The sequence below is a fragment of the Oncorhynchus gorbuscha genome, unplaced genomic scaffold (genome assembly GCF_021184085.1).
Source record: "Oncorhynchus gorbuscha isolate QuinsamMale2020 ecotype Even-year unplaced genomic scaffold, OgorEven_v1.0 Un_scaffold_3640, whole genome shotgun sequence".
In the NCBI taxonomy this organism is placed as follows: Eukaryota; Metazoa; Chordata; class Actinopteri; order Salmoniformes; family Salmonidae; genus Oncorhynchus; species Oncorhynchus gorbuscha.
Genome location: NW_025747833.1, coordinates 18,712 through 44,090, shown reverse-complemented (window position 1 = coordinate 44,090; position 25,379 = coordinate 18,712). Strand labels below are relative to the sequence as shown.

At 42.5% G+C, this 25,379-nt stretch overlaps 1 long non-coding RNA gene and 1 pseudogene across 2 annotated transcripts; one reads left to right on the top strand and one right to left on the bottom strand.

Annotated features, from left to right (window-relative positions):
- Positions 1 to 14,724: 14,724 nt before the first annotated feature.
- LOC124028024 lies at positions 14,725 to 19,898 on the bottom strand (annotated as a pseudogene).
- Positions 19,899 to 23,710: 3,812 nt separating this feature from the next.
- Positions 23,711 to 24,715, top strand: LOC124028023. 2 transcript variants are annotated; one of them, XR_006837540.1, is made up of 4 exons: positions 23,711 to 23,735; positions 24,133 to 24,202; positions 24,288 to 24,426; positions 24,643 to 24,715. It is a non-coding gene; the product is annotated as an uncharacterized LOC124028023 (long non-coding RNA). The 2 variants fall into 2 exon arrangements; XR_006837539.1 differs by having other exon boundaries at positions 24,598 to 24,713.
- Positions 24,716 to 25,379: the final 664 nt, after the last annotated feature.

Here is a 25,379-nt window from a genome sequence, read left to right as displayed (position 1 = left end):
CCAATTACACAACAGCCTACAGATAGATACACAGTGCTAACTGCCAGAGATTAACTGATGGCATGCCCACTCCACAGTGACTGCTGTGCACAGTCATTCCCAAAACATAAATTATTGATTTGCTTGGTAATTGTCTTGCTTATCCTCCCCTTTCTTTAAGAGAGGTATTGACTAGGACTGCTGATCATCACCATGACTCCCAAAGAAACATATGCACACACAAGCACCTGTGTACACACACACACACACACACACACACACACACACACACACACACACACACACACACACACACACACACACACACACACACACACACACACACACACACACACACACACACACACACACACACACACACACACACACTGTGTTGGTGGTAAAAAAGTGGAAGTGAGATCCTTGGAGAGTGGTGGTTCATTACTTGGGTCCAATACAACCTGGCATCAAAATCAAACATCTATACTATCTACCAGCCTACTATACCATGTATTCTCCTTTCTGACAAGTGTCTTCTACAGCAGTGGCTCCCAAACTTTTTATAGTCCCGTACCTCTTCAAACATTCATCATCCAGCTGCGCACCTCCTCAAGCAAGGGTCAGCACACGCTCAAATGTTGTGTTTTGCCATCATTGTAAGCCTGCCACACACACACTATATGATACATTTATTAAGCATAAGAATTATTGTGAGTTTTTGTCACTTCCCACCAGGCTCGTGATAAGTGACAAAGAGCTCTTATAGGACCAGGTCACAAATAATAATAGAATAATAATCAATAATTTTGCTCTTTATTTAGCCATCTTACATATAAAACTTTATTTGTTCATCGAAAATGGTGAATAACTCACCACAGGTTAATGAGAAGGGTGTGCTTGAAAAGATGCACATAACTCTGCAACGTTGGGTTATATTGGAGAGTCTCAGTCTTAAATAATTTTCCACACACAGTCTGTGCCTGTATTTAGTTTTCATACTAGTGAGGGCTGAGAATCCACTCTCACATACTGTAGTTACATGGTTGCAAAGGGCATCAGTGTCTTGTCTTTGTTAATGCAGACAGAGAAGAGCTCCAACTTCTTAATCATAGCCTCAATTTTGTCCCGCACATTCAATGTAGTTGTGGAGAGTCCCTGTGATCCGAGATTCATATCATTCAGGTGAGAAAAAACATCACCCAGATAGGCCAGTCGTGTGAGAAACCCGTCGTCATGCAAGCGGTCAGACAAGTGAAAATTATTTTCAGTAAAGAAAACTTTAAGCTCGTTTCTCAATTTAAAAAAAAATGCGTCAATACTTTGCCCCTTGATAACCAGTGCACTTCTGTATGTTGAAAAAGCGTTACATGGTTGCTGCCCATATCATTGCGTAGTGCAGAAAATACACGAGAGTTCAGGGGCCTTGCTTTAACAAAGTTAACCATTTTCACTGCAGTATCCTAAACATCTTTCAAGCAGTCAGGCATTCACTTGGCAGCAAGAGCCTCTTGGTGGATGCTGCAGTGTACCCAAGTGGCGTCGGGAGCAGTGCTTCAAGCGCGTTACCACTCCACTATGTCTCCCTGTCATATGACTTTTGCGCTATCAGTACAGATACCAACACATCTTGACCACCAAAGTCCATTTGATGTCACAAAGCTGCCCAGTACTTAAAACATATCCTCTCCTGTTGTCCTGGTTTCCAGTGGTTTGCAGAAGAGGAAGTCTTCCTTAATTGACCCCCCAAAAAAGTAACAGACATTTACCAGGAGCTGTGCCAGGCCCGCCACGTCTCTTGACTCATCCAGCTGTAGCACAAAATTCACTGGCTTGTATGCCATGCAGTAATTGTTTCAAAACATCTCCTGCAATGTCAAAACAAATGTAGAATTACTGATGCTGGCATTGGATGTGCTTGTGGAAGCAGAACAACTTGTGTAGTCGACAGGTGCAGGTGTAGTACTGCTGGTAGTAGCATGTGTCTCTATGGGCCTTACTTTTTTTAACCATTTAACCATTTTCGAGCAAACGGAATGAGCAGCAGCTACATTTGGTTACATAAGGACTGTTAGTGAAATTCCCGCAAGAGAGTAACGGTTAATGTGTTTGGATGTTAATTATTTGACTAGGCTACCTGTATTTGACATTGTGTTATTTCGCTGAACACCAGATTTTTGGCAGAGAAACGAGGCTACTCAGTCGAGAGAGAAACTCACCCAGATGTATATTCCTGTTGGAAAAAATATAAATCAACTGTTTGAAAATGTGAAGAATTAGTTTAAAAAGAAAAGTAAAACAACATTTTTTGTACAATTCTTTTTACAAATTTTAATCACATCTTTATTTGGCGTACCCCCGATGGCATTCTGTTCTACAGGAATGATTCAAACTGTTATGCAGTGGTTACAACTAGGGTTGCACATTGTGGGGAATATTCACAGGTGGAAACTTTCCGTGGGAATTAACGGGAATATTTGGGAATTAACGGGAATATATGGGAATTAACGTAAATATATGCAAATTAATACATCTAAATGTAGATGTTTTTTGCATTGGATATATTTACCATATCATATGGAGACAGAAACATAAACCTTTTACCTTATCATAAGTAGACATAATTTCAAGTGATTAAATTCTTCCAATAGAAATTTTAAAAACAATTTAGTTACGAATTGAGTTGACTTAATTAAATGAGTTGGCTCTTGTCTCTTCACATGGGATGATTTCACTGAACAACAAAATCACCACTGGTGTCCCCCAGGGCTCTGTTCTTGGCCCTCTCCTATTCTCGCTATACACCAAGTCACTTGGCTCTGTCATAACCTCACATGGTCTCTCTTATCATTGCTATGCAGACGACACACAATTAATCTTCTCCTTTCCCCCTTCTGATGACCAGGTGGCGAATCGCATCTCTGCATGTCTGGCAGACATATCAGTGTGGATGACGGATCACCACCTCAAGCTGAACCTCGGCAAGACGGAGCTGCTCTTCCTCCCGGGGAAGGACTGCCCGTTCCATGATCTCGCCATCACGGTTGACAACTCCATTGTGTCCTCCTCCCAGAGCGCCAAGAACCTTGGCGTGATCCTGGACAACACCCTGTCGTTCTCAACCAACATCAAGGCGGTGGCCCGTTCCTGTAGGTTCATGCTCTACAACATCCGCAGAGTACGACCATGCCTCACACAGGAAGCGGCGCAGGTCCTAATCCAGGCACTTGTCATCTCCCGTCTGGATTACTGCAACTCGCTGTTGGCTGGGCTCCCTGCCTGTGCCATTAAACCCCTTCAACTCATCCAGAACGCCGCAGCCCGTCTGGTGTTCAACCTTCCCAAGTTCTCTCACGTCACCCCGCTCCTCCGTTCTCTCCACTGGCTTCCAGTTGAAGCTCGCATCCGCTACAAGACCATGGTGCTTGCCTACGGAGCTGTGAGGGGAACGGCACCTCAGTACCTCCAGGCTCTGATCAGGCCCTACACCCAAACAAGGGCACTGCGTTCATCCACCTCTGGCCTGCTCGCCTCCCTACCACTGAGGAAGTACAGCTCCCGCTCAGCCCAGTCAAAACTGTTCGCTGCCCTGGCCCCCCAATGGTGGAACAAACTCCCTCACGACGCCAGGACAGCGGAGTCAATCACCACCTTCCGGAGACACCTGAAACCCCACCTCTTTAAGGAATACCTAGGATAGGATAAGTAATCCCTCTCATCACCCCCCCTTAAGTTTTAGATGCACTATTGTAAAGTGACTGTTCCACTGGATGTCATAAGGTGAATGCACCAATTTGTAAGTCGCTCTGGATAAGAGCGTCTGCTAAATGACTTAAATGTAATGTAAATGTAAATAAATTATTGAATGATCCCCAATGTTCCATCGCATCTCCCAAAAACGTTTTCAACATACATGTCTTCTTTCTGGACCTCCTAAATGCTCAACTCTTGAACATCAGACTCTGAGGCCTCATCTTCACTGTTACTTTCCAACCCTGTTGAGGATGGCTCGTTGTCAGGCTCAAAAAGCTCAAATGTTCCCGGATGGCGACCAATTTTTCAACCCTTGTATTGGTCCACTTGTTGCATACTTTGGTGTGTGTGTTCCAAAACAAGGACCAGTTGCGCTCTAAGGCAGCTGATGTTGGTGGGATTTGGAGGATGATGGAGGCAACAGGAGAAAGAGCCTCAGATCCACGAAGTCATTTCCACCAGGTGGCTGATGAGATATGTTGGCATGACTGCCATATTGCATCTCTATCCCAAAGCCCTTACTTGGAAGTGTACTTTGCCAGACTGCCAAGAACCTTGCCCTCATTCAGGCTAAGGTTGTGAGACACAGTAGTGATGACACCATTGGCCTTGTTGAGCTCTGCACCAGACAGGATGCTCTTCCCAGCATACTTGGGGTCCAACATGTACACTGCAGCATGTATTGATGTATTTCAGAACTGCAGTTTCATCTGCTTGAAGCAACAGTGAAATCGGCAGGGCAATACGGATTTCTTCTCTTACATCTGCAAGCAGAGTCTGAACATCCGACAGGATGGCATTGTCTCCCTAAATCCGTGCAATGGCTACTGGTATAGGTTTCAGGAGTTTCAGGCTGCTAACCACTCTCTCCCAAAATACATAATCCAGGAAGATCCTCTTGATGGGGCTGTCTATATTGGCAGCCTGTGATATGGACATTTCTTGGAGAGACTCCTTCCCCTCCAGGAGACTGTCAAACATGATGACAACACCACCCCAATGAGTGTTTCTGGGCAACTTCAATGTTGTGCTCTTATTCTTCTCACTTTTGCTTGATGAGGCAGATTGCTGCTATAACTTGATGACTCTTCACATACCTAACTTTTTCCTTGGCTGTCTTATAGAGTGTATCCATTTTGTTAGTGCCAATATGTCATTGAGGAGCAGATGCAATGCATGAGCAGCCCAGCCAATGGGTGTGATGTGAGGGTAGGACTCCTCCACTTTTGACCAAGCAGCCTATACAAATGTAAGCATGGTCTGTTGTCCCTTGTGTTTATGCTCTTGTGGAATACTGGAGATGGTTATTCCTTGCCCATGAACATTCAACCACCCATCAGAGTTGATTGCAATACAGTCTGCTTTCGCTATGAGTTGCTTGACCTTCACTTGAACTCTGTTGAACTCTTCATCCAGCAAATTAGTAGATAAAGCATGTCTGGTTGGAGGCGTGTATGCTGGGTGAAGAACATTCAGAAGTATCTTCCAATACACATTGCCTGTGAGCATCAGAGGTGAACCAGTTGCATACACAGCTCGAGCAAAACATTCATCAGCATTTCTCTGACTATGTTCCTCCATTAAGTCAAAAAAAAACCTGATTCCAGAAGGACCATGAGCTCTTGCTATCAATAAGGTGTCATATTCATCATTTTCACCTCGAATAGAAGTAGAGGGACTTTTGTCAGAGGTTGCATGTTGTGAGCGCTGAGGGAACTTTATGCACTTGGTCAGATAATTCTGCATCCTTGTTACGTTCTTCACATATGATTTGGCACAGTATTTGAACATGTACACAGCTTTTCCTTCTACATTAGCTGCAGTAAAATGTCTCCACAAATCAGATAGCGCCTGTGTCATTTTCCTGTAAAGATTAGAAAAAAATGAGTAAATAAATACCCAAATAGAATTCCATGAACAGATAAATAGTTAAGCAGTTAGATTAAACAAATCCTTTGTAAGATAAATGTTTTAAAGTGAAACATATATGGAAATGGGTGAATTAACACTCCACAGTCAGCAGGCTCAAGCAAGCTAAAACCCACATGGTAGCAAAAACAAACTAGCAGATTTTGTTAACAAATTAGAAATGATTTAAATACACTTTGTTGTAGGCTACTATTTACTAGATAACAAAATATCATGTCGTATAAAATATATTCCCCCCAACCAGTATCGTAATTAAAACTTACCAGAAAGCATGTAGTCCTTGGCTCAGACAGTGTACTAGTGTGGGCTCAATAGCATCTCATTAGTGTGCAAGATCTTGAGAATAAGCTTTACATGTGATGGAAGACTGCACTGTGCATGCAAAGGGTTGCAATTCCATTGAATCGGGAATAGTTTAACCAAAATATGCCACAAGACCAAGAATTTAAGCAAAATTCCCCAAATCCCCGGCTTTACTTCCCATGGAAAATTTGCTGGAAAGTTTCTGACTCTTTGCATCCCTAGTTACGACCATCCATTTATTATGCATATGATTATCTGCAACATAGAGCTACAACCTATGAGTCACTTCAATAGCCGGAGCTCCCTAATGTTTTGACAGGATAAGTATCTCTCTGGATGGCACTTTGTTTTCAATTTAAAGTTTTATTAAGTTCTTGTTTTTCAAATCAACCACCACAACACATTCACAGATGTGACAGGCTTAAAAAAACATTAATAATAATAATAATAATAAATAATAGTTATTTTACATATATATATATACATTGTGGCAAAAAAAGTATTTAGTCACCCACCAATTGTGCAAGTTCCCCACTTAAAAAGATGAGAGGCCTGTAATTTTCATCATAGGTACACTTCAACTATGAAAGACAAAATTAGAAAAAAAATCCAGAAAATCACATTGTAGGATTTTTAATGAATTTATTTGCAAATTATGGTGGAAAATAAGTATTTGGTCACCTACAAACAAGCAAGATTTCTGGCTCTCACAGACCTGTAACTTCTTCTTTAAGAGGCTCCTCTGTCCTCCACTCGTTACCTGTATTAATGGCACCTGTTTGAACTTGTTATCAGTATACAAACTTGCACAATTGGTGGCTGACTAAATACTTTTTTCCCCACCATATATATATATATATATTTATATATTTATATGTGTATATATATACATACATACATACATACATACATACATACATACATACATACATACATACATACATACATACATACATACATACATACATACATACATACATACATACATACATACATACATACATACATACATACATACATACATACATACATACATACATACATACATACATACATACATACATACATACATACATACATACATACATACATACATACATACATACATACATACATACATACATACATACATACATACATACATACACACACATACATACATACATACATACATACATACACACACACACATACATACACACATACATACATACATACATACATACATACATACATACATACATACATACATACATACATACATACATACACACAAAGAACAATTAAAAAATAAACATATATATAAAGTTTTCAGCAGCACTAACAAGGTTCTTATTAGCTATTTCTAGCCTTCGCTGAGACGACGAGGAAATAATTAGTTTTTAGATTTTACAGTACTTTACACAATGTATCTGCTCATTTCCCTAATCTCCCCATTCACTCTGTCCAATTTGAAATATAGTTGAGTAGGGGAGACCAGAGTCGATCAAACTTGGGCTGTCTCTTGTGGAGGTCATAAGTGAGCTTTTCAAGAGGGAGAAAGTCAACAATCTGGTCAATCCACATCTTAAATGTAGGAGGGGTATTAGAGGCCCACAATAGAAAAATACATTTCTTAGCAAAGTATGTAATAGTCATAAGAAACTTTTCTCTGTCAGGATCAAGAACAAAGTCCTGCTGGGCATTAAGAAGATAGATACAAGGGGTCATATCAAACTGTACATCTAGTATTTTCTGTGCAGCAGTATGTATAGCTTGCCAGAATCTGGCAATCTCTCTACAGCTCCAAAATACATGCATATAGGTTCCACTTTCAGAGGTACATCTTTTACAGTTAGGAGACATGTCTGTTTTCATTCTATGGAGTCTCAAAGGATTGTAATAAAATTAGATTCTTTAATTTTTACATTAGTAGAGGAGCAGTATACCCTGTTGCAAACCTCCGCCCATAACACCCATAACTCATCACTGACCTAGGTCCTTTTCCCAGATTATTTTCAAAGGAGTAAAGGAGGAGCCTCCTTTCTCAGAAAGTCTAAAGATATAAGATATTTTGCCTTTAATGGATTGTGCTGTGACAAGAAGGGTTTAAATGGAAGTAAATGAGGAAATGTCTAATTTGAAGATATTTTGGGGGGGATTTTGGCTCATTGGATTCACTGCAGAGCTCTTGAAAGGATTTCAGTGTAGTGGTTTTCTGATGAAATAGGTCTGAAAAGGTCCTGATTCCTAGAGTATGTCAAAGATTAAAGTTGGCATCCCTCGGGGCTTTTGTCAAGACTGGGTTGCCTACTATAGGAGAGTGAGAACATATTTGTGAGGAAATGCCCAAGTATTTCTTACAGTCCCTCCACGCTAGTAGGGTGCTGTAAATCACAAATGTTTTGGCTATGTTTCCCACTTCACTAAAGTTATTAATGAATATAATTGAGTTTAGGGGCAATGGACTACAGGATTGGGCTTCTATCTGAATCCATGTTGACTCTTGTCTGTTTGTGATCCATGTTAGCATGTTGCGGATTTGGGCAGACCAGTGGTACAATTGAAGGGAGGGAAGGGCAAGACCACCTTTAGATTATGTTTTGATAGAGTGGAGAACTTGATCCTAGGTTTTTTATTGCCCCACATAGATTTGGTGATGCTTTGGTTAGTTGTTTTGAAAAGGAAACTGGGAGATAGCATGGGATCATCTGAAATAAATAGTTAAGTCTAGGGAGGATGTTCATACGGATGACATTAATTCTTCCTACTAAGCTAATTGGGAGGGAGATCCAGGTTTGGAGATCATTCTTGATTCGATCCAGGAGTGGGAGATAATTTTCCTTGAAAAGGCTATTCAGATCTGGTGTTATGAAGATCCCAAGGTATTGAAACCCCTGTGTCTTCCATTGGAAATGACATAGTGTCTTCATAGAGCTGGTGAGTGTAATATTGAGAGGGCAGACAGTGGATTTGTTAAAATTGATCTTATGACCTGAAAACTTGCCATACTGAGCAATTGTGTCTAAAATGGGAGGGAGGGATTTCTCCGGGTTGGATATGTAGAGCAAGACATCATCAGCATAAAGCGAAATCTTGTGCTGCAGGCCGCCTGCAGAGACACCCATAATACTTGGATTGCTCCTTATCAACTCTGCCAGACGCTCCGCCCCCAACAAGTAGAGCAGGAGGGACAGCGAGCACCCTTGTCTTGTGCCCCATTCCAGGGGAATCTGTCAGAGTTCCATCCGTTAGTAGTCACCATGGCATTTGGATGAGAGTATAGTGGTTCGATCCATTTAATCAAATTTGGGCCCATATTGACTGAAAACAGAAAGCTCCACTCCATCCTGTCAAACACCTTCTCAGCATCCAGTGAAGCCAGCAGGACAGGGGTCTTCTGTGCATTTAATTGATCAATAATATGAAAAAGACGGTGAATGTTATCAGAAGAGTATCTGTCTCTAATACATCCAGTTTGGTCTGCTTTTATTATTTTGTGAAGAAGAGTTTTTTGTCTTTTGGCGAGCAATTTGGTAATTATTTTGTAGTCGAAATCCAACAAGCTTATGGGCCGGAAGGACGAGCAGGATAGAGGGTGCTTGTTTTCTTTGAGCAACACTGTAATGCGAGCTGTGTGCATTGAGTCTGGGAGAACTCCGTTTTTGCAAAAATCCTCCAGCATTGGCATGAAGATAGGGCTGAGCTGGGGCCAAAAAGCTTCGTAGAACTCTCTGGGGAATCCATCTGGGCCTGGGGACTTATTAGTTGGCATGGAGGTAATTGCCTCCAGGATCACCTCAGGAGTGAAGGGGGAGTTGAGATCTTCTTGGTCAGTCTGATAGTTTAGGTAGTGAGATTCCCTCTAGGAAAGAGTGGAGTTTTGCCTCCGTGTGTTTTCTCTCAGAGGTATATAGTTTGCAGTAAGAATCATGAAAAGTTAAATTTATATTTTTGGGGTCATATGTGACCTCGTCCTCTGCTGTTCGGATAGCCATGATTGTACGCTCTGACTGCTCTTTTTAAATCGGTAAGCAAGTAATCTACTAGGCCTATTGCTATAGGAGGTGCTGTCTGGGGATTGTTTATGTACTTTTTCACAGCATTCCAGCTCCCTCTCGAGATCTAGCATGTGTGCTTCCATTGCTTTTTTCTTAGAGGAAGCATATGCAATTAGATGACTTCTTAGTGTGGCTTTAGCATCGTCCCACATTGTGGCCAGAGAAACAGCAGAATCTTTGTTGTCTTGTGTGTAGTTGTCTATCCATGTAGTTACCAATGTATGGAACGCTTCGTTTGATAACATGGAGGTGTTGAATTTCCAGCTCTTTGACCTCGGGATGTTTTTGCAGAGGTCAAAGGGGAGGTGGACAAAGGCGTGATCTGAAAGTGCTATGGGTCCGATTGTACAAGTGGCTGAATTTATGAAACTCTTTGGGATAAAAATGTAATCTATATGGGAGTAGGTGTTATGGACATTAGAGTAGTATGTATAGTCCATAGATGAGCGCTCTCTCCAGATATCTATCAGTCCCATCTCTTTAGTAAGAGAGTTCAACATCTTTGCAGATCTAGGATTTGTGGTGGGGACTTGAGATGATTTGTCTAGGGTCGGGTTAAGGGTACAATTAAAATCTCCGGCCACCACGCCAAAGGTAACACAATATTCATTGAACAGGGTTATCATTTTTGACATGAAAGCAGGAGTATCTGTGTTAGGGGCGTATATATTTAAGATACTAATTGGTTGACCATACAGTGACCCAGTTATCAAAATAAATCTCCCCTCTGGATCAGATATGTTTTTGTCAATTATGAATGGAACATTCATATGGATACGTATGGCTGTGCCTCTACTGTTTGATTTGAAAGATGAGAAATACACCTGTCCCACCCAAGCTCTGCGGAGTTTGGCATGTTTGGCATCACAGAGGTGTGTCTCTTGTAATAGCGCAATGTCTGCTTTTTACTTTTTTAGAGCACATAGTATCTTTTTCCGTTTTACTGCATGACCGAGACCATGGCAGTTCCATGTCAATAGATTTAAGGTACTAGTCATCGTCATCGAACAGTCATCGAACTTTAGTGCAAGTCATCTCTGGGTAAAAATGGATAATAGTTACAGCTGCTATCACTTAAAAGGAAAATAAATGGTGTACATAAAATAACAATCTCTGAACACCCCAGCCGAGTTCCCAAACAACTCAACACATCCCGATGGATCTATTACCCCCCGCTCAGTCTCTCCCCACCAAAGAAATGCCTCATCCTCTCCTCTCCGCCCGCAAGGGACATAGGGAACCACAAGTAATAATAGCAACAAAAAGGGCAAATAAAAGTAGGCTGAAACGTTAGTAGGCCTAGGTTAGGCTATAGAGCCTATCCCTCTCAGCTAAAGGAACATAAATATAGATTGGACGGCTATAATAACATTTAGCGGGGCGGGTGGGACTTTGGATATTGGCTATATGTTGTCTTACCTCCTTTAGTAATGGCATTAATCACATTTAGTCATTGGTCCGTTTCTCATTGACCAGGATTATCTTTCAAAAACGTTTTGTCTCTTTGGGAGTTTTGAAGTGTTGCAGGGCTCCTTGGTGAAGAATCCTGAGCTCGTTTGGGTACTTGAATCCCCTGAAGATACCTCGGTCAATGGAGTATTTCTTCACTTCGTCAAACTCTTGGCGCTTACGGCGTATTCCAGCTGACAGGTCCTGGTGTAAAGTGAGTTTGGCGTTTCCCACTGTGATGGTGTTGATTTTCGCCGCCTGTAGGACTCGTTCCTTGTCGGTGAATCTCAGGAAACGTATGGTGATTGGGCGCGATGGTTATCTGGTTGCTGGTGGGAGCCTCATTGCCCGGTGAGCTCTCTCTTTGGGCCTGTCGGTGGACAGGTGGAGCCACTCGGGAAGTTTGTCTTGCAGGTAGGGGATCAGTGGCATGTTTCCCTCTTCTTTTTTCGGCCCAGATTTAATAGAACACAATTATTCCTTTGCCCCCTGTTTTCCAGGTCCTCTGTTTTCTCTTCCAAATGCTCTATTTTCTTTTTAGCATATGCTATTGTTTCCATGGCATCTGTCAATAAGTTTTGCATGGATAGGATTCGCCCCTCTGCCTCCTCCAGGCGCCCCGCGTTTATCTTGTTGTTGATGTCAGGCAAAGCATTTTCCAGGATTGTCACCTTGCCCCCTATCGCACTGAGCTGAGAGTTAATGGCATCTAATTTATTGTTGAGTTCTGTACGTTGGGATCTCAACTCAGAAAGGATGTCTTCGACAGAGTGTGAGGTTGGCATTCGTTGGGCCTCGGGGGGGAGCGGGTCCTCTTGCTCCTGGCTAATGGCGCTAGCTTTTCTGAAGCTAGCTTCTTCTTGGAGGCTTTTTCAGTCGCTAATGCTCGAGTCCGGGTAAAAATGTCACCTGTAGTGTCGCCTTTTGTAGCCGCCATTACTTTTTTACTAAAGCTAAAGGAGTTTAAACTTGAAGTGGAGGTAAGATTAGGAATTGGAATCTACTTGTGCGGAGCTCTTAGTTCACACGGCCATCTCGTTCAAGGGTCATGTGATCTCCCTGGATGACACTTTTTGAATGACTGCTGGCTGCAGCCTGGAGCTGGTGCATGGAGGATGACTGGATGACCCATTGTGTTCAGTTTGGATGCTCTCCTAGAGGGGAGGAGGGTGAGGGTGGCTGGGGAAGGGAGGTGGGGAGAGTTAGAAGTATACAAGTAAAACTAAATGCATGCTCTTCAACCGATCGCTGCCTGCACCTGCCAGCCTGTCCAACATCACTACTCTGGACGGTTCTGACTTAGAATACGTGGACAACTACAAATACCTAGGTGTCTGGTTGGACTGTAAACTCTCCCTCCAGACCCACATCAAACATCTCCAATCCAATGTTAAATCTAGAATTAGCTTCCTATTTCGCAACAAAGCATTCTTCACTCATGCTGCCAAACATACCCTTGTAAAACTGACCATCCTACCATCCTCGACTTCGGCGATGTCATTTACAAAATAGCCTCCAATACCCTACTCAACAAATTGGACGCAGTCTATCACAGTGCAATCCGTTTTGTCACCAAAGCCCCATATACGACCCACCATTGCGACCTGTACCCTCTCGTTGGCTGGCCCTCTCTTCATACTCGTCGCCAAACCCACTGGCTCCATGTCATCTACAAGACCCTGCTAGGTAAAGTCCCCCCTTCTCTCAGCTCGCTGGTCACCATAGCATCACCCACCTGTAGCACGCGCTCCAGCAGGTATATCTCTAGGGTCACCCCCAAAACCAATTCTTTCTTTGGCCGCCTCTCCTTCCAGTTCTCTGCTGCCGATGACTGGAACGAACTACAAAAATCTCTGAAACTGGAAACACTTATCTCCCTCACTAGCTTTAAGCACCAACTGTCAGAGCAGCTCACAGATTACTGCACCTGTACATAGCCCACCTATAATTTAGCCCAAACAACTACCTCTTTCCCTACTGTATTTATGTTATTTATTTATTTTGCTCCTTTGCACCCCATTATTTAATTTCTACTTTTCACATTCTTCCACTGCAAATCTACCATTCCAGTGTTTTACTTGCTATATTGTATTTACTTTGGCACAATGGCCTTTTTTTCCTTTACGTCCCTTAACTCACCTCATTTGATCACATCGTATATAGTCTTGTTTAGACTGTATTTGTAACGACGTTCGTCTGTTGTATGAAGAGAGTCAGACCGAAATGCAGCGTGTAGGTTACTCATGACTTTAATGAAAATAATCGCAGTACATGAAATAACTGTATATGAAAACAACAAACGAAACGAGAAACCTATTACAGCCTATCTGGTGACGACAACACTAACACAGGAACAAACACCCACAAAATACAACGCAAAAGTCAGGCTGTCTAAATACGGTTCTCAATCAGAGACAACGACAAGCACCTGACTCTGATTGAGTATCGCCCCAGGCAGCCAAGCCTAACTAGACACACCCCTAATCATACACAATCCCAATTACTACAAACCCCAATACGAAACACAACATATAAACCCATGTCACACCCTGGCCTACCCAAACATATAACAAAAACACAAAATACAATGACCAAGGCGTGACAGTATTATTGACTGTATGTTTGTTTTACTCCATGTGTAACTCTGTGTTGTTGTATGTGTCGAACTGCTTTGCTTTATCTTGGCCAGGTCGCAATTGTAAATGAGAACTTGTTCTCAACTTGCCTACCTGGTTAAATAAAGGTGAAATCAAAAATAAATCAAATAAATAGACAGGTGTGTGCCGTTCCAAACCATGTACAATCATGTACAAGTATTTCTGTTGTTTTATTTTGTATAAATTTGCTACAATGTCTAAAAACCTGTTTTCACTTTGTCATTATGGGGTATTGTGTGTAGATTGATGATTTTTTATATCCATTTTGAATAAGGCTGTAACGTAACAAAATGTGGAAAAGGTCAAGGGGTGTGAATACGTTCTGAATGCACTGTATAAGAGGCCATCTCTATCATTCATTCATGTTGGGTAAAAAGAGGAAAAAGTTAATATTAGAACAATATTGTGTGTCTGTGCACAGTCTATCTACACACTCCCTCAGGGTTTTAATGTAACCACAAATACAATGAAGTAAGGGAACAATGAATGGCAATGTAACATAGACCATACATCACATATCAGTTTGGAGACAGTCTTGACCCACAACTACTGTGGGAAAGACTAAGAGGACATCAATGTGTTGCACAAGAAATATAGAAGAAAATAAATACTTTTTATAATGGATATGTTTATTGGTCTTTTACAACAACAACAAAAAAAGTCTAGAAATACAAGAAATAAAAGGAGATGATGAATACCTGGTCGTCAACAGCCAGTCCACTAATAATAACAACCTTCAGGATGTTAAAGCTTTGAACCCAATGAAATCCTACTTTCTGCCTGGCAGACAGAAGGCTCCATAAATCATTCTGTTATAACACTGGTTCACACCAACACCATGGGAGAGGTGCTTATGGTATAATATGACACTAAAGCTATGAAACTGGTTCAAACACTATACACTTGTTTTCTCCTCATGTCTTTATTGAGAAGTGTCTTTCAAGAGAAACAGATAAACCTTTTTTCCCCAAACTTTTTACGATTTAAAATAATAAATGCCTCAAATATGTAATTAGTCATTTACAAAATGGTCATTTATGTTTAACATTTAATAATCAAGACATCAACAAGTGTGCATATTCAAATTGATCGATTGCTCTTCCCTGAACCTGTCACACCCTGACCATAGTTTGCTTTGTATGTTTCTATGTTTTGGTTGGTCAGGGTGTGATCTGATTTACCCTTCTGTAAATCATGCTAATATTATTCAGCCATTTGTAATGCATTGAAATTAAGGTGACACGAGATGTCAAAGAGACCTTTTTGACTTAAGTATTTTGTACATGGTACAGAAAACATAACTGGATAGCCAGAATTATACATTGCAATATTATAGTATGACAAGCACACATTTGGGCTGTCTGTCTAAAAAAAAAGGCCTTTGCTCCAAGTCTGACAAACCTAATTCCACACATTATCGTACACCACTTAAAGTAGATTGATATGTCAAATATAAAATGGTGGGTTATTGGACAAGGTTATATTGGTTAAGTTAACATTTACATTACATTTAAGTCATTTAGTTAACAGGGTCTTTTGCTGGTCATATATATAGGGGGAATGCTGAGGCAACATGGCATGGTACAATCTAATTTCCTACAAACCTGCTACAGTTATTTTTATACTAAACTAAGTGGTTTGCAGTATCTCTATGACAGTGGTGGTTTTGATGAAAACATTTCGGTGGGATCATCATTTAGGCTACCATTTAAAAATAATTCCCTCTCTTATACTGTGCTTTGTTTTACATATCCTGGTCCAATACTGTACAATCATGAAAGACACATGTTTTTACCGACTTGTGTGCAGTCGTCCACCTGTGTGTCAGTAAACCAGCTGAAATGACAGTGGTTAATTCTAGCTAGAGGGCTGTTTGATTCTAATGGCTGTTCCAGGGAAGTAGCTTAACATCATTATGGTAAACTGCTGCTATTTGTTTTCGAGTTCCGATGCACACTCAGACGCCTATACAATTTAAATGCACTTTTATCTGCAATTGATGTTAAAAAACGAATCCAAGGCTTGATGTGCGGTATATTCATAAGGAGGAGATGATGGATTTGCTTGGCCCTGCAGCTTGTCATAGAGGGGTAAGGCAGAGTAGTGGGGTCCACTGCTGGTGTCTGGGGTTAGGAGGACAGGGGTAAGGTTTGTGGGGCGGAGGCCTTGCTGCGTGTGGGCTGGAGGGAGCGCGTCTACTCTGGTTGGGGAGCTGCTGGCGTCTAGTTGGCATTGGCGTCCGTGGTCTTGTTTTCCACCTCATCGTCGGATAGGAGGTCGAGCGATGTTCCCTCCACCTGCAGCTGACGCCTGCCTGAGCGGCTGGAGGAGAAACTGATGGGGCCTCCACACCTGCAGGGGACAGAGGGGGCCAGGAGAGGTATTAGTAACGAGGATCATCAATTTGGCCAATATACACAACTGTTTGTGTGTGCGTGTGTGGGGGGCTCTAAATACCTGAGGCGGCTCTTGAGTGTGTTGACCTCATGGCTGAGACCCTCGCTGCTCTCAGTGGCATCATCCAGCTCCCTCTGCAGCTTCCTGCGGTAGGCGTTGGCACGTGTGGCCTCCTTCTCAGCCTCCTCAAGCTGCCTCTTCAGCTGCTTCATGCGAGTGTTGGCCTTCTCCATCTGACCCAGCCAGGTGTCACAACAGACATCAACAATGATGAACAGTCAATACTAATACTTACAATACTCAGCAGTCCTATGGTCCAGTGGTTACTGGAAAGAACCTACTGTAGGAAAGACTCCCAATCCTAAATCTTCACACCTATCCAATCCTGGCCCACCTTTGCAAGTTGTACTGAATTGGATAGAAATCCTTCTTTAGCTGTGGAACATCTTAAAAATGGACTATGCAGAATTCACCTAATTTCTGTTTGTGTCATAACAAGCAGTCATTGTGTAGAGAATCCATAATCAAAAATATATATATATTTTCAGCTGTTGTACAAAACCAAAAGTAAAAGACGCAAAAACTAAACTTAAGAACGGAAAGCATAGAAATGGAGCACTTAGAACAGATCTATCGCTTCTTAGACTTGTTTTCAATGAGAATTAAATATCTATAACTCAAATGTCTATGTTAATTTGGTTAAGTCTCCCAAAAAGTTACATATTGTAGCTTTAATATCTGAGATGTCCAAACTTCCGTGACAAGCTCCTCACCTGTTCCTTGTACTGGTCGGAATGGCGGCGCTCGTCCTCCACCTGCATGCACACCTCCTTCAGCTTCTTCTCTGTCCGTCTCACAAGCTAATTGGCCGCTGCTCGCTCCCTGATAGGAGGACAGAGGAATGAGGTCATAGGACAGTTAGAGCACCACAGGAACCGCACTGTAACAAAGGCTGTCAGTCATAGATCTTCAAGTACATCTCTTAAGATTGCTTTTGACTCATTACATTGATCACATTAACATTTAGATCACATTCAATAACCTCTCTTCCAACGGGATGAGCTTGTTCTAAGGCCCTCATGAACTCCTCCTGAGTCTTGGTCTCCTATTTCACCTTGTCTAATAAGGTATGGAGTTGTTATAAGAGAGTTGCTGTGTTTCTCACTTAGCCTCCTGATCCAGCTGCTCCTCCAGCTGCAGTATCTTGGCCTCCAGGGTGGTGATGGAGGCCTTGAACCGGCTCTTCACGGAGCCCTCCAGCTCGCCCAGCTTGGCCCGAAAGTCCTTGTTCTGCCTCTCCAGCTGCTGGCGCGCATTTTCACTCTTCTGGGCCATGCTGCGCTCTGCCACAAGCTCCAGGGTCAGGGTGTCCACCTGGGGGAGGAGAGGGGGAAGAGAGAGGTGGAGAGAGGAAAACAGGGAATGAAGGAGAGAGGGGAAAGTGAGAGAGAGATAAGGGTACTTTTATGGTAGGGCTGAATAATGGATTGTTCCATTTGGTAGTAGGATCTGTTGACAGTTGTGACAAATTATGCTTTGCATTTATGTCATGATCTGTTGACAGTTGTGAACTAAACAGTGACCAACTGGGTTTAGTAAACAGCAAATATACAACAAATTTACTAATGTTAGTATTTTTGTTTAGTTTACAGTCACTAGGCAGAGTGGCACCTTTTCAATGAGGTACGGTCAGAGATTAATAGATCCATCTGTGTTAAGGTGCTCCTAACAGTATACGCTGATGATGACAGCTTGTCGGTCGTTAAGGTTGGATATTAGGTTATTAAATGATTGAGTCTGTGCTAGAGTGTGCAGCTCTCCTTTTCAAAGGTCCTCCTAACAACCATTGCAAAGCTATGTTCGATCTGTATCAGATCAGCGTCAACTGAAGTGGAATAGGCATTTTACATTCCATAATTGTAATGATTCTCCTCGTAGGTGGAAGGAGGAGAGGACCAAAGCACAGCGTGGTAAGTGTTCATCTTATTTAATGATGAAAGAACACTTCAAAATACAAAACAACTAAGTGAAAACTGAAACAGTTCTGTCTGATGCAGACACACAAAGACTGAAAATAACCACCCATAAAACACAAAGGAAAACAGGCTACCTAAATATGGTTCTCAATCAGGGACAACGATTGACAGCTGCCTCTGATTGAGAACAATATCAGGCCAAATACAGAAATAAAAAATCATAGAAAAACTAACACAGACAATCCACCCAACTCACTGACCATCCCTGCAGACACACAAAGACTGAAAATAACCACCCATAAAACACAAAGGAAAACAGGCTACCTAAATATGGTTCTCAATCAGGACAACGATTGACAGCTGCCTCTGATTGAGAACAATATCAGGCCAAATACAGAAATAGAAAATCATAGAAAAACTAACTCACGCCCTGACCATACTAAAACAAAAGACAAAACAAAGGAACTAAGGTCAGAACATGACAATAATAAAATGTTACTCTAAAGTATCTTAAGAAGATAGAAGCTAATAAATATGTTTTATGTTTACTGTATCTTGTATAGGCTGTAAATGTGTCTTTACGTTTGTCTATTAATGGCAGCACCAATTCATCGAGTCAAATTCTGTGAATGTTTGAATGTAGGCCACTTGGCCAATAAAAGTTGTTTTGATTCTGATAGACAGTAACGTTACTTTGAATCTCCTAGTCTCTTCCCATATCCCATACAATCACACGTCAGTGGCCCAGGGAGCGTGGGAGAAAGCCCAATTTGTATATTTTATGAAATAGGAATAACTCTGAATACACGATCAATTAATTTTGTCAATTATTTTTCAACATTTTGGTGTGTGTGATTTGTTTACTATTTATGCTGGTAACGCTTAGACAGGTGCATCATAATTTGGTTTATGACATCACAATGTGAAATGGGCAACATATTTTGAAGTTCTGTAAAATAAGGCACAGTCTACAAATACACTGAAATGGGATGTTTGTGTTGCTGTAAAAAGGTATGTGTCAATTCTGGGCTAGAATTTGTCTAATTCTGTTACAATTTAGAGTATATTCTATTCTTTTCAGCTATGACTAGTTGTTTCATTGTCTATTTATTTGTGCCAAATGGCAGGATTTGGGACAGAGGGTATAACTGTATGGTTACAATGGTTTTATTTTTATAAACATGTATTTTTGCTATTTGTTAGCCTATGATACAGAATTCAATATGATTGGGTGACGAGTTCTTTATTTTATGGTCAGATCATGTGGTTTGGGTGTGACATTTGCTGCTAGTTCAAATATAACATATATAATGTTTCTCCAAACAGAAAAAGAAGTGCAGAGTTCGCCTCGGGATTGGGAGCCGCTGTCCATCGCCGTTCCCAATCCCACCCAAACTGACGTCATTGGATGCCAGCATGGTAACTGCGTCAGTTTGGAAAAACCGGGAGAAGAAGAACGTAAAGGATCACCACCAACTTGATTCTTCCTTTGTCTCTTCTTTCCATTTAAAACCGTCTACAACATCTCTGACGCCCCTCGACCCCTTGTCTGGCCGAACACCAATCGGCACTCCCTCACCCCCTCACCCCTGGATCCCCTGTCAGATCCCCTTCCACTCTCTTCAAGTTCTTCGGCCTCTCTTCCCTCTCCTCTCTCCACATGTCATCTCTCTCTTCTTCTTCTTCTTCTTCAGTGGAAGGATCAAAGAACTCCTCCCCTTTTAGTGCTTCTTCTGTTTCCCTGGCTGTCTCAACTCAGTTTTCCTCCTCCTCCCCTGCCCCCAGTCCTCCTCTCCAAACCCCTGGACCACCATGGAGAGACCAACAAAGACAGTGAGACTGCTAGGTACTGCAGCCTGATATCAAATTTCATGCCAACCAACACCATTAAATTGAAATGAAAAAGCCAATATAATATAGCTAACATAATGCATATGTCTGTGTGTCTTTACAGAGATCTTATGAGCTCTGAGGTCAAAGAGGTGGGGGCAGTTGTTCCACAGACAAAGAGAATGGTACCCCTATTTGCTGGCATCGCAGGTCTGTAAACGGGTGCCATTTTTTGGTGCTATTTGTCTCAATTAATCTTTGACAAAGCTTCTCTCTTACTGCTCTCCGTCTCTCGGTCTCTCTCTGCAGAGGCCTCCATTGACCTGAAGGCTTCCTCTGTCTCCTTGGAGAGGTAAGTACTGTAGCCAATAGCCACCCTCATCTCACTCAACTCTACATAAGAGTGGTCCCTCACACCATGACATGGTGAATATCTGTATGCCTGTACATTAAAACAGTGTTCAAACAGACCGATTGGTGTTGAGCTACTGCTACTGAGGCCTCTACCCTGTCTCTCTTCCTCCAGGCCATTGGTCAGGTCTCGGGAAGCCATGGCTCGCCTCCCCAACCTGTTCAGCAAGAGTAGCATCCAGCTGGGGGAGCAGAGCTGCACAGGCGAGGGCGAAGACAACACCAAGCTCCTCGGGTAAAACACACACACATCTACACACACACACACACAAACCTACTCTTATCTCTGAGCTCTGCTTTTTGTTTTAAATAATTCAGTGTGGTACTCAGAGTTATCTTGTGTTCATGCCTTACAAATCCATTCATTAGTTTACCTTTGGTCCACAGTTCAGATATTAGTGTGTAACTGATGGCTTCTTTCCCACAGGTTGCCTAATATTGGCAACACCTGCTTCATGAACTCTGCTCTGCAGTGCCTGCTGGGGCTGCCAGCATTTTGCAGAGACATCCTGAGACAGCAGAACATCTGGAGTTCCTCCCCTCCTCTAAACTGCTATGGTATACAGCCTCGCTCTCACCCTCCTGTCCCACCTGTACACACACTGACCCACCCACCTAGACGCTTATAGTTACAGTACACAAGTTCCGCCTCAATGTATGTGTCAGTGGAGGCTGCTGAGGGAGGACGGCTCGTAATGATGTCTGAAACGGAGCAAATGGAATGGCATCAAACACATGGAAACCATATGTTTGATGTATTTTGCATTCCACTGATTCGGCTCCAGCCATTACCACGAACCCGTCCTCCCCAATTAAGGTGCCATCAACCTCCTGTGGTATGTATGTATGTATGTATGTATGTATGTATGTATGTATGTATGTATGTATGTATGTATGTATGTATGTATGTATGTATGTATGTATGTATGTATGTATGTATGTATGTATGTATGTATGTATGTATGTATGTATGTATGTATGTATGTATGTATGTATGTATGTATGTATGTATGTATGTATGTATGTATGTATGTATGTATGTATGTATGTATGTATGTATGTATGTATGTATGTATGTATGTATGTATGTATGTATGTCTCTCTCTCTCTCTGTCTCTCTCTCTCTCTCTCTCTCTCTCTCTCTCTCTCTCTCTCTCTCTCTCTCTCTCTCTCTCTCTCTCTCTCTCTGTCTCTCTCTCTCTCTCTCTCTCTCTCTCTCTCTCTCTCTCTCTCTCTCTCTCTCTCTCTCTCTCTCTCTCTCTCTCTCTCTCTCTCTCTCTCTGGATGGATATTGTCCTTCGTACACTCTTAGTGTCTCATATGATCTTCAAGATAAAACCACACCCAACTCAGCTTCTGATTAACACCAGAGATGATTTCCTGTCACAGTCAGGAATAAGTTGAATCATATTTGATCAGAAGCTAAAGTAGAAGCACAGAGCTAATCTGTGGCCAAGGTGAGAGAGTGAAACCTGAATGCATGCTCTTTGTCTCCCTCCACAGCTGCTTTGCCAAGTTACATCAGGCCAGGCTTTCTGGAGGCACTGTTAATGATAAGAACAAGGAAAATAAGAAAATCCTTCAAACAGTCAAGCGCTGTCTTTCCGTTGTCAATGAGGACTATGAGGAAGACTATGAACAGGTAAGATATTATTTGCTAAAAGACTCACTTAACAATAAACCTGGGACACGTGACAGTGTTTTTCCTCAGCTCTGTTTCAGTTGTAGTTGTTGATGTATTTTCTGCTTCTTTCCCATTCTTCTCTTAGGATGCCCATGAATGTGTGTTGCTCCTCCTCTTTCAGCTGAAGGAGGAGGGTATGGCATTAAAGGGCTCACCAGAGCCATACACCTGCCCCGTGAAGCAGTTAGAATTCAAGCTGAAGACTTCCCGTACCTGCACCAGGTAACAGCTGTCATTTGTATACGGTGTACCTTGATGTCGTCATCACATTTGTGAGGAGGTTTAATGTCAGCATAACATGCAGGATACAGAGGTAAAGCATTAAGATAGTGTGAAGAGGGATCAAAAGGTTTGTGTTGGATAGCTGATGCATTTCTCTCCGTACTTCTGAAGCTGTGGAGTTATAGTTTATGGTCAGGAGGATTATAATCACCTGTCACTGAGCCTGAGCCATGACCTGCCACACAGCCTGGACCTCTACTTTAAGGTCAGCACTTAGCTTAAGCCAAGAGTTAGTATGTCAAGGAACACTAACATTAATGTCATAATGTTTATAATTGTATTGCTATCCTTTGTCACCTAGCCATCTGCGTTAGAGTGTGCATGCAGGGTGTGCTCAGGAAGCACGGCATCTGTGACTAGGCACTTCCTCACGCTGCCCCGGTGAGTCCCCCCATCATCATCTCAGATTACAATTGACAGTCCTGATCTAACTCACCAAACTGGGTTATTGATTTGAGTACAAGACTGATTCCTGTCTGTCTGTCTGTCTGTCTGTCTGTCTGTCTGTCTGTCTGTCTGTCTGTCTGTCTGTCTGTCTGTCTGTCTGTCTGTCTGTCTGTCTGTCTGTCTGTCTGTCTGTCTGTCTGTCTGTCTGTCTGTCTGTCTGTCGTGTCTGTCTGTCTGTCCGTCCGTCCGTCTGTCTGTCTGTCTGTCTGTCTGTCTGTGTCTGTCTGTCTGTCTGTCTGTCTGCCTGCCTGTGCCTGCCTGCCTGCCTGCCTGTCTGTCTCTGAGCAGGGTCCTAATGCTTCATATCAAGCGATTTACTGCAGGCAACTGGGAGCCAGAGAAGGTGGATGATCCCATGTCCATCCCTGCAGAAATAACCCTCCCAGCTGTATGTGGGAAGACAGCCCATGTCCAGTATGGAGCCAGGTTGGTTTACACTCTGTTTGGGGACATTGCACATTGAGTTGCCAACACACACCTTGATTTTCACACACTAGATATTTATTTTCAATGCCATCAATTTACACAGGGCAAGCTCCTGGGGAGAAACAACATGGACAACACACCTGCAAACTCCCGAAAGGCACCCTTGAAAGACCAGGTAGGACATTGTGTTACTGACATCATGCAGAACACCCTCTCATGAAACAGGACTGTTGAGGAAAGCAAGTCGGAAGCTGAAGTTAAGAGTTTATTTGTTGATAGGTTTCCACTTCAATTTGTGGTTTGTATTTACACTATATTTGATATACCCCCAGCAGCTTCAAATTCCTCTGAGCAGCTAGAGAAACCAGCTGACAGTGAGAAAAAGCAGCAGGCAGCCGCTGTGGTGAGGAGAGAGAGAGAGAGGGAGAGAGAAATAGAGAGAGAGAGAAAATAATTAACAGATAATAAGATCCAGTTGAGATAGTGGGCGGATCAAGATAAGGCAGTTATAGAAGGCACCCCTATCCTGTAGACAAGATAACTATCCTATTATTAAATGTGTTTCCTTACAGAGACACCAGCCAGACAATATCTACAAATTGTCAAGTGTGATCTCACATCTGGGAGACAACATGTATACAGGTATGCAGGCACGCAGGTATGCAGGCACGCACACACAATTATGAAAGCTTAATGTACACTCTATTTTGTTTCCCTTGTTCCCTAGGCCACTACATCAGTGATGTTTTGGACAGCCGTGGCAGTGGGTGGCTCTGCCTGGATGACGCACATGTCTTGAGGACAGATGAGGCCACTGTGCTGAAGGCGATTGCACAGACTGCCTACATCCTGTTCTATGTCTGCAGGTAAGGCTCTAGGCCACAAATTTGAGAAAAATCTCACAAATGGAGTCAATGATGACAATGAGTCATCAAGAAAAGGAAAAGTGTTTACCAAAGCTAGAAAGATGATTCATTGACCACACATTAAGAGTTATCCCTTTAACCTGTAATCCCTCTGTATGTGTTGTTTTTCAGACATTGTATGTACATGTAAGATCTCCCTGTCATTTCTCATTGAAGTGGAGCAGGTGAAGGAGACCAGGCCCCTCACTACCAGGAGAACCCATCATTAAACTAAGGGAGAGGCACAGCTGCTCAGGGACCACCTGGAGTAGCACGTATCACACACCAAGAAACATCAGATTAATCGAATTAGGCTGCCCTACACCACCATCAAGCTGCCCTAGACCACCATCAAGCTGCCCTAGACCACCATCAAGCTGCCCTACACCACCATCAAGCTGCCCTACACCACCATCAAGCTGCCCTACACCACCATCTATCTGCCCTAGACCACCATCAAGCTGCCCTACACCAACATCAAGCTGCCCTACACCACCATCAAGCTGCCCTACACCACAATCAAGCTGCCCTACACCAACATCAAGCTGCCCTACACCACCATCATGCTGCCCTAGACCACCATCAATCTGCCCTAGACCACCATCAGACTATCCTAGACCATTAGGACATCACGCTGCCCTACACCACCTAGACACCAGGCTGCCCTAGACTACCAGAACACCAGGCTGCCCTAGACCACGAGAACACCAGGCTGCCCTTGACCACCAGAAACAACAGCCTACACCACAAAGCATGTACCCACTCTAGGCCATCTACTGTATGTTTACAATTATAGAAATATAAAACATCTCACCGACCGAGTGCAATTAATGTTATTTTGCTATACATGGTAGTGAATAAATGTGCCTGCAGTGCATTCAGAAAGTGTTCAGATCCCTTGACTTTTTCCACAT